Below are 15,575 nucleotides of genomic sequence, written 5' to 3' on the forward strand. Positions count from 1 at the left end.
TGATATAACAGTAAATGATACATTGTCATTGCATTTGTTTGACAGGCAACAAGAATTTAAACTGACCGGGAATATTTTAAAATGAGTTTGGATTGTGGAAATAAAGTTTGACTGAACCAGGACTTAAACCCTCTTGGGACCGAATCCCTGTTCCATCATTTTTCTTTGTGCAAATTGAAAATGAAGTTTAGTTAGTGTAACTTTAATTTATCTTTTCTTTATGTTGATCCTTCATTAGAGCTATGGCATTCAAAAAGTGCAAATCTATCCAGGAGTGTTTGTCACTAAAAAACAACTGGACGCAGTTAAGGCATTCAAAAAGGTGCAAATCTATCCAGGAGTGTTTGTCACTGAAAAACAACTGGATGCAGTTAAGGCATTCAAAAAGGTGCAAATCTATCCAGGAATGTTTGTCACTGAAAAACAACTGGATGCAGTTAAGGCATCAAAAAGGTGCAAACCTATCCAGGAGTGTTTGTCACTGAAAAACAACTGGACGCAGTTAAGGCATTCAAAAAGGTGCAAATCTATCCAGGAGTGTTTGTCACTGAAAAACAACTGGATGCAGTTAAGGCATTCAAAAAGGTGCAAATCTATCCAGGAATGTTTGTCACTGAAAAACAACTGGATGCAGTTAAGGCATTCAAAAAGGTGCAAATCTATCCAGGAGTGTTTGTCACTGAAAAACAACTGGACGCAGTTAAGGCATTCAAAAAGGTGCAAATCTATCCAGGAATGTTTGTCACTGAAAAACAACTGGATGCAGTTAAGGCATTCAAAAAGGTGCAAATCTATCCAGGAGTGTTTGTCACTGAAAAACAACTGGATGCAGTTAAGGCATCAAAAAGGTGCAAATCAATCCAGGAATGTTTGTCACTGAAAAACAACTGGATGCAGTTAAGGCCTTCAAAAATGTGCAAATCTATCCAGGAATGTTTGTCACTGAAAAACAACTGGATGCAGTTAAGGCATTCAAAAAGGTGCAAATCTATCCAGGAGTGTTTGTCACTGAAAAACAACTGGACGCAGTTAAGGCATCAAAAAGGTGCAAATCTATCCAGGAATGTTTGTCACTGAAAAACAACTGGATGCAGTTAAGGCATTCAAAAAGGTGCAAATCTATCCAGGAGTGTTTGTCACTGAAAAACAACTGGATGCAGTTAAGGCATCAAAAAGGTGCAAATCAATCCAGGAATGTTTGTCACTGAAAAACAACTGGATGCAGTTAAGGCATTCAAAAAGGTGCAAATCTATCCAGGAATGTTTGTCACTGAAAAACAACTGGATGCAGTTAAGGCATTCAAAAAGGTGCAAATCTATCTAGGAATGTTTGTCACTGAAAAACAACTGGATGCAGTTAAGGCATCACTTGGGGAAAAGGAAACGAAGCGACTTAAGGCCGTTGTCAGGAACCTCCTATTTACGTTGTTCTCTAGGGAACAACTTAGTAAATCATGCTGCAAGGGTCAAAGGGAAAAGACGACAGCAGAGAGGCCCTACCAGAGAGGGCTGTTCAAGCTGTTAAAAGTATGTAACTATTAGATATCTGGAGTACACTTATACCCTCTTTCTCAACAAGATAATACCTCAAGCTCATGCCTGAGTAATTATTTTTCTTTGCACTTTTGAGTACAAAAATACTTGATATATTGTCATGTGAGTCCCATGCAATAACAGGTGGTTCCAGTTTGGCAATCTCCAAAAACCACAGGGCTTGTGGCTACACAACGTACATCAATTTTGCCACGACAGATAAAACACGGATGCAGATGTTTAGTGCTTTTAAAATCTTTGCTATCTCTCTTTTGAAAATTTGTTTAATAGATTTTCTTTCATATTTATTTCAATTCAAGGTTTCATCTCTAAACTTGCGGTTGAGCACAAAATACAACCTTTGAAGAAGACAGAAATCGTCAGAATTATCAACAGTGCCTGTTACAATGCCAGGCGTTCATCTAAGGCCAAGTAGACAAAAGATTTTCTTTCATATTTATTTCTTTTCAAGGTTTCATCTCTAAACTTGCGGTTGAAAACAACATCCAACCTTTGAAGAAGACCGAAATCGTCCGAATCATCAACAGTGCCTGTTACAATGCCAGGCGTTCATCTAAGGCCGAGTAGATAAAATATTTTCTTTCATATTTATTTCTTTTCAAGGTTTCATCTCTAAACTTGCGGTTGAAAACAACATCCAACCTTTGAAGAAAGACCGAAATCGTCCGAATCATCAACAGTGCCTAATACAATGCCAGGCGTTCATCTAAGGCCGAGTAGACAAGGACTAAATTTTTAGTGAAATATAATGCCTGTAACTTTTAGTTAAACACGTACCTGAGCAGAATGTTTTCTAAGGCCCCAACCTCAAGGTTTTGGAAAAAAAAAAAAACTTCTGCCGTTGAGAGCGTGTGTCGAAGGACAGTGCCGCTGACGTCGTTTGTGGGGGTTTGCTTTGTTATACCTCCACGCTGCAACAAAGTGGCTTTACAAATTCCCAGGTTTGACGATTTAAGATTGATTACAAAACGAGGCTTTTCATAAATCTCTCAGAAAAGCGCTGGATGAGCGCATTCGAAATGATTGTTTGTTTGACACAATTGAAATCTAATTATAATCATATGCCTCGATTTCCTTATTTATTGAAAACATTTGAAGTGAATAAGATTCAGCAAAACTCACGACTTGACATTTTTGTTCAAGCAGGTCTTTAACGCAACAATAGAATAAAGGAAGCAACCAGGGTTGTATTTGTATTTCAATATGCTGCATTTGGAGTGAATTATTGTGCTTATATGGGTGCTTTTTTTAATGACTTCGGAGAAGAGACAACAACTGGCCATGGAACAACACACAATACAAATGCAATAGTAATCCAAAGACCATCTTCATCCGACAAAGATTCTTTGTCGAATGTGCCTAAGGCTAAAGTGAAGCGTACGCGAGAAAGACCAATGCAACCCCCACCACCAAACCTTGCCACCTACTCGGGCGTTAAGAAGTCAGGGCCTCCATCATTTGCAGAAACCAAGGATATTTTTGGAGCTGTCCGTGTATGCACCATTACTAAGGATCCCCAAGAAGAGAGACCACACCTATCACCTCACACGATGGACCACAGAGGCACCCATGAAACCTTCATGGACTGGGTACAACCAACTACTCTCAAGTGTGGAAGTACCACCCAAATCTGTGATCGGTTATCTGCCTGTCATTGACGCAAGCCCTACTGAGATGAGGACAGTCCTGACAATCCTACAAAGAAGTGTTGAGATTGCAGACAAGCTGGCTTGAGAAACAATCGTCATTGTTATGGATCAGGCCATCTCCTCCAAAGCCCAGCTGATTAGATGATGAAATGCTGTCTTCACGAAGAGACTAGTGATTTGCCTTGGCGCTTTGCATACTTCTATGTCTTTTATTGGATGCATATAGGCAAGCGCTTACGGGATGGGGGTCTTGAAGACGTTCTCATAGAATCTGAGGTTGTTGCTACTGGATCAGTGAATGGTGTAATAAGTGGTAAACACTATAATCGATCAGTTCGTGCCCACGAGCTTATGATGGAAGCTATGCAACATATGTACATGTATGCGTCTAGATGCGTATCTGCAGTCTATAACAGATGAAGAAGCAAAGAGAACGAAGGATTCCATGAAAATCATGGCTGCAGACTTCCCGACATCGGACTATGATAAACATATGGACAGTGATGAGTTTCATCAGCTGACATCTGCCTATCAGCAATTTATAGAAGCTGGAAACGAAAAGAAGACTTTTAGAGATTGGTCAACATACATCGACATGGTTCAAATGCTTCTACTCTTCCTCAGATCCATCAGAGAGGCCGATTGGAGTCTACACCTTGCAAGTACTAGGCACTGCTGCCTTGGATATTTGCGTATGACCACATCAACTACGCCTGATATCAGTTGGGGAGTTGCAACAGATGTTCCTTGAGAGACGGCAAAGGCCAGGCGAGACCATACGAGATCATGCCGCAGATCTTAAGAGATTTCTTCAGCTCATCAGAATGAATGGCAAGCTATACGCTAAACCCAACTCCATCCTGGCAGAGCAGTTCATCGAGGGCATCTAGGACAGATGCCTGCGAAACTCCTGCCGAGACCAGATTTCGCTAAGAGACAAATCAATGAGCCACCCGGCTTTAAATATGAATCTGCGTCCAAACTAAATATTGTAGTGCCTTCGGCTCCCTTACGTTAAGATAAGTCAATGGGGAAAACGAGAACTCTGTGCTGGAAAAAGGGTGACAATATTTTGGTTATGGCCATCAACTGTCCAACAACTAGCCGCTGCCAGGTCCAACATCAGGCGCAAGAATAGAGCCCGGAACGTGCTTCAGCTGCAAGCAGCCAGAGCTTCAGTGGGAGTGTCCACAGAAGGGGCATACCAAGACCGATAACATCGATAAGATAAGAGTCTACTTAATTGATCATAGTATATATCAGTGGTTGCAATGTTGGATCAAAGCCAGAGCAAGCTTTAGAAGACAATGATTTTAATCCAGTGTTAAGCACAGACATAGAAATATATGGCATCACAGGCTGATAACCTGAAAAAGCAATTGAGTCAATGGGATAAGGCAGGTATTAACACTCATATAAGATCTACAAGGGGGTCATCCAAGCTAAGTTACACCCAAAGAAAAACCAGTGAAAAGGCAACACACATGGATTTGCACTACTGTAGCTGTGCTGTCAAGTACAGGATGGAGTTTACGGCCACCTTTGAGAAGGAGGTCGCTATTTTTTTATGCGACTGTATGGCCAAAGTTCATGTGGGTGGCATGGCAGTCAGAAGATACCACCAGGTGAACCATATCCACATGATCAATGACGCTCCCAACTACCTGGATCACCATTTCCCACAAGGCAGTGGTCATCTCATCACCCAATGTGGACACATGGGAACAGGCCAGGGACTTGGTGTCTGATCATTATGAGACAGAGAAGGTCAGAGTGGAGGGGTTTAAATGTGCCTGCAAGAACGAGGACTGTCATAAGGCCTTCAACAAACACGAAATGTTGGAACCGAGGCTTGAATTCCGGCCATTCGCTGAAGGTGAGCTTTATTTAATGTTGGTGTCATGCACTATTTATTTTTTAAAGGTTTATGTTTTGTTTTACAAACCCAACTTTTAAAATCTATCTTGACTTGTTGATGTAAACCCTCTAACCAGAATATTGTGCTGATGATCACCGGTAACAATTTAGTTTTTTGAATTTTACGTTTGTACTCCAATATTTTTTTTTAACAATTAGAATAACATCTAGTAATTATTAAGAATACATTTACTTCAAAATGAATGAAGATTTTCATGAGATTTCCATGAACAGAAAAGGCAATACTATTTGTTTTCTCTTGTTTTGTTTTCAGCTGAAAAGGATGTTCTCGTGCTTGGGGAAGTCCAGTGCCACACGAACATGTCCTAGATGACGACAGCAAAGAAGCATGCATTGTACGACCACAGAGCGGAAGCATGCCCACACCGAGTTTTTCTTCATGGGGAAGAAGGTTTGCAGAGATCACTTCAGGTTTTTGTTTGCGTAAGTAATTTAAGAACATGAAACAAACTCACTATTAATTGTGACACAAACGGTGGCCTTTTTTGACAACATGTGACTTTGACATTGTGTAACTACAAACACTAATTTCTTTTTTTACATAGTAGAGAGGTTTCGCAAGCATGCTGTAAGATACGGATATGATAACCAAATCCGTTCACGCCAGCAGTGTGTTGGATTTTGTTTCCCAAATCAATTTGTCCTCTTTTGTTATAGGTCCCAGGTTTGAATGTGTTTACCTACTCACACACATGGAGTCCTTTTAATTCCCCTTTTTTGTTTTGTCCTTGGCCTCCATAAGGTACCTAAAGTGAGCACACATTCTCTCTCTTTTTCTCTCTCAAAACATAACATTATAATGAACCCATTTTTTTGTAATTATTACTATAGATTCAGTGCTGATCAGCCTGGTTTGGTGTGCTCTAGAGAGTTCTGCGATTCACAGGAAGTGGAGTTTAGCCTTCTGAAAGGCAAGCACCTGCCCCCACCAGAGCTGCCAACAGAAAGAGAAGTAAATGGGCTGTCGGCAGCATGACAGTGGTATTTACATGACAGTATTCGCCAGTTCTGTGACGATGAATCAAAGGATGTAACATGCCCTAGACCAACTATACCGAAACCTGCAAAAACATAGAATAAGTCAGATTGAGAACAAATAAATGTTCTTAAAAGATATGCAGATGAGGTAAAATTAAAAAAAAAAAAAAACAAACAGTAGTGTGACTTAATCAGGTTTGATTGCAGGCCATATTTTGTCATGTGTGTGCCTGGTTGCTATGTAAATGCAAAAAAGAAAAAAAAAATGCATTTTTATCACTTTCCACCCCAAAAAACAATATTTGTTTAGAAAACTGCCAATTTTATTTCATATATGATCTTCCATCAGAAATCAACTCAAATATGTGGATATATGTTTTTTATTTTTTATTTCTTACATAAACAAATCTGCATGTCCAAAAATTCTGACGAACTGGCGAATACTGTCTCTGTTGAGACGGAACATGTATTTCTGTTGATATTTTGCCCAAAAATGTGTTTTTTTAATGTTTATTTTGAGATAAGTTTCTCAAACCAAAGATAATGAATTTCCGTCCAGTAATAAAAATAAAGATCAGTTCTACGTCAACAAAAAACGTTGTGTTAGTATCTTAATTTATATGTCTGGTTGCTATGGTGTTCTGAATTTACATGCAAAATTAGCAACAAAGAAAATGAACCGTTTCTCAACTTCTCACGACAGAATGAAAAGAAAGAAGCCTTTGTTGACATTGCCACAGAAGACATCAATGCATACTGGGATGGCCAAGTTTGCAACTAGCACAGTGTCAATTCTTCACATCGTCCATGCCATTTCTAGAGTTCACCATATACTGTACATTGTACCCACTACGAATACATGCAACCCCTGGTATCATTGGGGACAATACTGTCAAGCGAGCCTGAACTGCTAACAAAGTTTAACTTTGCCATCCAGCACAGTATACATGTAGGCGCCCTCGAGATCAGGGATTGTTATTTCAAAGATGGATGCGCCCGGGTTTGCCATGGTAATCTAGGGAGGAAAGGAATGACCTATAAAACAACACTAGCTTTAGGGTGGATGAGAGAGCTGTTCGAGAGAAGAGGGGATTGGATGCCCCACAGAACGCAGATATAACTTCCTCAAACCTCTAACATATACAAAAAAGGAAAGGACTGAGGTAATAAAACAACACTAGCTTTAAGGTGGATGAGAGAGCTGTGCGAGAGAAGAGGGGATTGGATGCCTCATAGAACACAGATATGACTTCCTCAAACCTCTAACGTATATGAAAAAGGAAAGGACTGACATAATAAAACAACACTAGCTTTAGGGTGGATGAGAGAGCTGTTCGAGAGAAGAGGGGATTGGATGCCTCACAGAACACAGATATGACTTCCTCAAACCTCTAACGTATACGAAAAAGGAAAGGACTGACGTAATAAAACAACACTAGCTTTAGGGTGGATGAGAGAGCTGTTTGAGAGAAGAGGGGATTGGATGCCTCACAGAACACAGATATGACTTCCTCAAACGTATCCAAAAAGGCACTGTATAAGCAAATGCTGGAAGAATTTGAGAACTCCGGAATACAAGAAGATGACACAATCTCATACGAATATTTCACCTCCGTGTGGACCGAACATCTGTCAGATTTCGTTATTGATAAGGTAGGTAATATAGTTTATAACTATTAGTTACCAAAATACAAATACTTCACGACATCAAGACACTGCCCTCAAAAACCGTAAGACAACAACAACCATAATTGAACCACATAAACCCAACCAAACATAATTAACACAACCTTGACTTTTTGAGCATGACAAAATATGCACCCAAAAACTCAGCACTCAATCCAATTGAGCATGGTTGGGCGTCGCTGAACAAAATACTGACATCCGTTCGACTTCGGTGTAGCCTGAACAGAGAAAGCTCGACCCCTGCCACTCAGCCTCAACTGCTCACGACGGAACGAAAAGAGAAAGAAGCCCTTATTTGTTGACATTGCCACAGAAGACATCAATGCATACTGGGATGGCCAAGTTTACAACTAGCACAGTGTCAATTCTTCACATCAGCCATGCCATTTCTAGAGTTCACCATATACTGTACATTGCACCTACTAAGAATACATGCTACCCCTGGTATCATTGGGGACAATACTGTCAAGCAAGCCTGAACTGCTAACAAAGTTTAACTTTGCCATCCAGCACACATACATGTAGGCGCCCTTGAGATCAGGGATCGTTATTTCAAAGATGGATGCGCCCGGGTTTGCCATGGTAATCTAGGAAAGAAAGGAATGAGGTATAAAACAACACTAGCTTTAGGATGGATGAGAGAGCTGCTCAAGAGAATAGAAGATTGGATGCCACACAGAACACAGATATGACTTCCTCAAACGCATACAAAAAAGGCACTGTATAAGCGAATGCTGGAAGAATTTGAGAACTCCGGAATACAAGAAGATGACACAATCTCTTACGAATATTTCACATCCGTGTGGACCGAACTTCTGTCAGATTAAGTTGCTTCTGTCTTCAGAGAGGTATTTCATCTCATGGAGAGTGATCATTTTCAAATTTGATTACTTAAAGGTAGGACTATCTTACTGTTAAAAAAGTACTTTGACAAATAATTATGTTGAAAGAAATTGAAAAAAATCAACAGCAACAATTAAATAATATACCAACAACCTCAAAAACGGGAGACAACAACAACCATAATAATACCACAAAAACCCAACCAATCATGATTAACACAACCTTTACTTTTTGAGGGTGTCAAAATATGCACCCAAAAACTCAGCACTCAATCCAATTGAGCATGGTTGGGCGTCTCTGAGCAAAATACTTACACACATGTACATCCATTTGACTTCAGAGTAGCCTGAACAGAGAAAGTTCGACCCCTGCCACACAGCCTCAACTGCTCACAACAGAATGAAAAGAGAAAGAAGCCATTGGTTTTTGACATTGCCACAGAAGACATCAATGCATACTGGGATGGCCAAGTTTACAACTAGCACAGTGTGAATTCTTCACATCATCAATGCCATTTCTAGAGTTCACCATATACTGTACATTGCACCTACTAAGAATACATGCAACCCCTGGTATTATTGGGGACAATACTGTCAAGCAAGCCTGAACTGCTAACAAAGTTTAACTTTGCCATCCAGCACACATACATGTAGGCGCCCTCGAGATCAGGGATTGTTATTTCAAAGATGGATGCGCCCGGGTTTGCCATGGTAATCTAGGGAGGAAAGGAATGAGGTATAAAACAACACTAGCTTTAGGATGGATGAGAGAGCTGTTCAAGAGAATAGGGGATTGGATGCCTCACAGAACACAGATATGACTTCCTCAAACATATACAAAAAGGCACTGTATAAGCGAATGCTGGAAGAATTTGAGAACTCCGGAATACAAGAAGATGACACAATCTCTTACGAATATTTCACCTCCGTGTGGACCGAACATCTGTCAGATGAAATTGCTTCTGTCTTCAGAGAGGTATTTCATCTCATGGCGAGTCATCAATTTTGAGTTTGATTTCTAGGACTATCTAACTGTTAAACAATTATATTGACAAAATAATTATGTTTAAGGAAATAGAAAAAATCAACAGCAACAAATAAATAAAACACCAACGACCTCAAAAAAGGTAGAAGACAACAACCATAATCAAACCACAAAAACCCAACCAAACATAAGTAACACAACCTTGACTTTTTGTGCATGACCAAGTATGCACCTAAAACCGCGACACTCATCCAATTGAGCATGGTTAGGCACCGCTGAGCAAAATACTGACATCCGTTCGACTACGGAGTAGCCTGAACAGAGAAAGTTTGACCCCTGCCACGCAGCCTCAACTGCTCACGACTGCTGGTATCATTGGGGACAATACTGTCATGCGAGCCTGAACTGCTAACAAAGTTTAACTTTGCCATCCAGCACACATACATGTAGGCGCCCTCGAGATCAGGGATTGTTATTCGTAGATGGATGCACCCGGGTTTGCCATGGTAATCTAGGGAGAAAAGGAATGACCTGTAAAACACCACTAGCTTCAGGGTGGATGAGAGAGCTGTTCGAGAGAATAGGAAATTGGTGCCCCACAGAACACAGATATGACTTCCTCAAACATATACAAAAAAGGCACTGTATAAGCGAATGCTGGAAGAATTTGAGAACTACGGAATACAAGAAGATGACACAATCTCCTATGAATATTTCACCTCTGTGTGGACTGAACATCTGTCAGATGAAATTGCTTCTGTCTTCAGAGAGGTATTTCATCTCATGGCGAGTGATCAATTTTGAGTTTGATTTCTAGGACTATCTAACTGTTAAACAATTATATTGACAAAATAATTATGTTTAAGGAAATAGAAAAAATCAACAGCAACAACTAAATAGAACACCAACGACCTCAAAAAAGGGAGAAGACAACAACCATAATCAAACCACAAAAACCCAACCAAACATAAGTAACACAACCTTGACTTTTTGTGCATGAACAAATATGCACTAAAAACCTCGGCACTCATCCAATTGAGCATGGTTAGGCACCGCTGAGCAAAATACTGACATCCACTCAACTTCGGAGTAGCCTGAACAGAGAAAGTTTGACCCCTGCCACGCAGCCTCAACTGCTCACGACAGAATGAAAAGAGAAAGAAGCCCTTGTTCGTTGACATTGCCACAGAAGACATCAATGCATACTGGGAAGGCCAAGTTTACAACTAGCACAGTGTGAATTCTTCACATCAGCCATGCCATTTCAAGAGTTCACCATATACTGTACATTGTAACCACTATGAATACATGCAACCCCTGGTATCATTGGGGACAATACTGTCAAGCAAGCCTGAACTGCTAACAAAGTTTAACTTTGCCATCCAGCACACATACATGTAGGCGCCCTCGAGATCAGGGATTGTTATTCAAAGATGGATGCGCCCGGGTTTGCCATGGTAATCTAGGGAGGAAAGGAATGACCTATAAAACAACACTAGCTTTAGGGTGGATGAGAGAGCTGTTCAAGAGAATAGGGGATTGGATGCCACACAGAACACAGATATGACTTCCTGAAACATATCCAACAAGGCACTGTATAAGCAAATGCTGGAAGAATTTGAGAACTCCGGAATACAAGAAGATGACACAATCTCATACGAATATTCACCTCCGTGTGGACCGAACATCTGTCAGATTTCGTTATTGATAAGGTACATGTAGGTAATATAGTTTATAACTATTAGTTACCAAAATACAAATACTTCACGACATCAAGACACTGCCCTCAAAAACGGGAGACAACAACAACCATAATTGAACCACATAAACCCAACCAAACATAATTAACACAACCTTGACTTTTTGGGCATGACAAAATATGCACCCAAAAACTCAGCACTCAATCCAATTGAGCATGGTTAGGCACCGCTGAGCAAAATACTGACATCCGTTCGACTTCGGAGTAGCCTGAACAGAGAAAGTTCGACCCCTGCCACGCAGCCTCAACTGCTCACGAAGGAACGAAAAGAGAAAGAAGCCATTGGTTTTTGACATTGCCACAGAAGACATCAATGCATACTGGGATGGCCAAGTTTGCAACTAGCACAGTGTGTATTCTTCACATCATCCATGCCATTTCTAGAGTTCACCATATACTGTACATTGTACCCACTACGAATACATGCAACCCCTGGTATCATTGGGGACAATACTGTCAAGCAAGCCTGAACTGCTAACAAAGTTTAACTTTGCCATCCAGCACACATACATGCAGGCGCCCTCGAGATCAGGGATTATTATTTCAAAGATGGATGCGCCCGGGTTTGCCATGGTAATCTAGGGAGGAAAGGAATGACCTACAAAACAACACTAGCTTTAGGATGGATGAGAGAGCTGTTCAAGAGAATAGGGGATTGGATGCCACACAGAACACAGATATGACTTCCTAAAACATATACAAAAAGGCACTGTATAAGCGAATGCTGGAAGAATTTGAGAACTCCGGAATACAAGAAGATGACACAATCTCTTACGAATATTTCACATCCGTGTGGACCGAACATCTGTCAGATAAAATTGCTTCTGTCTCAGAGAGGTATTTCATCTCATGGAGAGTGATCATTTTCGAATTTGATTACTTAAAGGTAGGACTATCTTAAAGTTGAAAAGTTACATTGACAAAATAATTATGTTAGTTCCCTCCAGCATGACCTTGATGAGCTAAGCACTCGGAGTGTTTCCAATGGTATGTCCTTCAACCCTACAACATCCAAAATTATGCATATTTCCCGTAAACACTCTCTCAACCCCCCTGTTAACACTCTTTCAGGTTTTCCTGTGCAACCCACATCCTCTGTCAAATACCTTTGAGTCACTCTGAATGCTCAGCTCTCTTGGAATAACCATGTTAAAAATGTTGTTTCGGGTGCCAATAGAACATTGGGCCTCATAAGACCATTGCGTTCAATTCTTCTGTTTCAGCAAAGTTCTGTCTTCATAAATCCCTAGTTCTCCCTATTTTAGAATATGGCATGCCAGCTTGGCTCCCTCATACATCTCTCCAGACTCAGGCCCTCGAAAAAAACGTGCTACTCTATTTATTCTCGGGCAGAGGATGGGTGAGATGTCTTACCCCGATAGACTTAAGTCCCTCAACTGGTCGTCTCTGTCAATTCGTCGTAATTTTTCTGTTTTGTATTTTACCATTAAGTGTAAGTTTAACCTTATTCATTGTGACGTGGCAGACATCATTTCTGTCAACCATAGATATCCTAATGTTCTCACCTTCAAACACCTGTATGCTAGAACTGATGCTTTGCATTTATCAGCTCCTCATTTTTTCCCCAGACTTTGGTCTAGTTTACCTGAAAACATTCGCAATTGACTACTGCTCTTGCCCTTCCACAGCTTTCTTAAATCACTTAGATTTTCTGTCTGCCAAGCTCATGAATCTATTGTATAGTGCTTTTAGCTGAATTACTTGTGCAATATTTTAAGTTGTTTAAATTATCTACAAGTTTACTTTTTGTTTATTTATTTATTTATTTCCTTTTATTGCTATCCTACCTTATCGTTATTTCTACTTATTTATTTTAGATTTATTTTGTATTCTTATTATTTGCTATTGGTTGTCTAATTTTCTGTTTTTTATTGCTTTGTGTACTACATGTATATTATGTTAAATCTATATTAATTTTACTGTGTACCCCAGATGTTGGGCAACAGATCTACGGATCATAGTATGTATTTGCTTTTGTTGTCCCTTGCCCATCTCGGGGTATATTGTCAATGTATTATGTTTTGTACTGTTATGGCAAATAAAATAATAATAATAATAATAATATGAAACGATTTGGTGTTTTATAATGGCTTAAATATTTTTACTTCAGAGGAGTGAGTTCACCGTTTGTACAATATGTACAAACTTGAAAGAGCAACGTCACAAAGCTGTCCTAAGTGCACAAGTAGACGAAATCTCCAACATGTAGAAGCAGCACAACGATATATTTGAGTAAGTGAAAGCCTCTTTTTATTTTCAAGCAAGAGCCGCAAACTGCTTTTATAAAACAGCAAGTAATTTTCAAAATGCAGTGAGATGGCTTTTGGAATGCTCAGCCACATTTGTAAGAAGAGAAAAGGTGGAAATGCAGAGCGGCTACTCTGCTCAAGACGAAGCAACTGTTGGTGACAGATGCCTTGCACCCTGTCAAGGTCAGCTCTATGATGGTGTCGCCAGAGAGTCTGATCATGAGGAGGGTGGTGCTGGTGGATCGGAGAGGGTGTCACATGAAGAAGGGGATGTGACAAAGGAGAAGGCCAACTACTCTTTCTTGGCGAAAAAGGAGGAGCGCTTGGTTAGGATCTTTTCGGTCAACCCGCCCTTCTACTGTAAAGTCGCACCCAAAGTACATGAACCAGCAACATAAAGGATAAACTCCTGGACCAGATGGAGTTCCACACAAACAGTAAGTACCCTCATTTTCCATGTATAAGCTCTTTCTTAAAGGAACACGTTGCCTTGGATCGGACGAGTTGGCAAAACAAAAGCGTTTGTAACCGTTTTTTATAAAATGCATATGGTTGGAAAGATGTTTTAAAAGTAGAATACAATGATCCACACAAGTTTGCCTCGAAATTGCGTGGTTTTCCTTCTACTGTGCGAACTAACATGGTCGGCCATTTATGGGAGTCAAAATTTTGACCCCCATAAATGGCCGACGTGTTAGTCGACGAGGTAAAAGGAAAACCACGCAATTTCGAGGCATGTTTGTGTGGATCATTGTATTCTACTTTTACAACATCTTTCTACCCATGTGTATTTTATAAAAAACGGTTACAAACGCTTTTCAAAGACCAACTCGACCGATCCAAGGCAACGTGTTCCTTTAAGCACAGTTGTTGAAGTAGGATTGTACATTAAGATGTACCATGACTTATTTGAGCTAGTGGTATTGTCAATAATTTGGTACTTTTCTTTTTCTGTTCCACAAGAAAACAGATCAAGGGCTTTCAACATTATGTGTTGTTTCAAGAAAACGTTGAGACAAACGCTCGTAAATTGAGGATGCCATGGATAAAGCCATGACAAAACTAATATTTCAGCAGGAACAGCGTGATAACTTGACAGGCGCCCTCCTGGAGTTAGAGAAAGATAGATTCAAGTGGGAGAGAGAAATGGAAAAAGAAAGGGAGAAATGTGATGGTTCTAAGCTATGGAACTCTCTCCCACTGTCACTGCGATAACTGCATCCGCCAGCACCCTAAAGGGCGTCCCACGATTGGAAGCCAAGGCCCTACTGAATAAAGGGACGGCAGAAGAATAAATATTAGTCTACCTCAAAACATATCTGTTTCAGAAACAATAGCCTTAACTTTTGGTTGTCTTATGTCATTGTGTATTTAGCAGTGCTTGTCTTTTGCGCCAGGAGTGTCATCATTGGCAGACATGGCGCACTAGAAATGTTCAACAATATTACTATTATTATTACTTGAAAGATTCCCACAGAGAAGGGTTTACAAGCAGTGAGTTACAACGAAAATTAGGGTAATTACGCCGTTTTGTGAGCAGTACAAGGTTCCTTAGATTTTAACCAAATGTATGTAACATTATTCAAAAGCTGACAAGGATGCTGTTACTAAAGCTCGTGTAAAAACCCTTTGGTAAATATCAGGAAAATGGAGAAAGAGTAAGCACACCCAGTAACAGGAAAAGATCACGGTGGAGAAAACAGGGAAGAGTAAGAAAATGACCCGTGGAAAAACAGCTAAGCGACTACATGAAGAGCCTGGTGATACAAACGGCAAGAAAATGACAGGTATGATGACACGCCTCTTGACCTGCATCCACAACTCGATGGATGCTGTATACGGACTGGATCCTACTGGGGAAATAGTTCTGCTAAAGGCTGAAAATGAGCGAGGGCGTTGTGAGTTGGAGTATTT

This window comes from Asterias amurensis, chromosome 8, assembly GCF_032118995.1.
Source record: "Asterias amurensis chromosome 8, ASM3211899v1".
Lineage (NCBI taxonomy): Eukaryota > Metazoa > Echinodermata > Asteroidea > Forcipulatida > Asteriidae > Asterias > Asterias amurensis.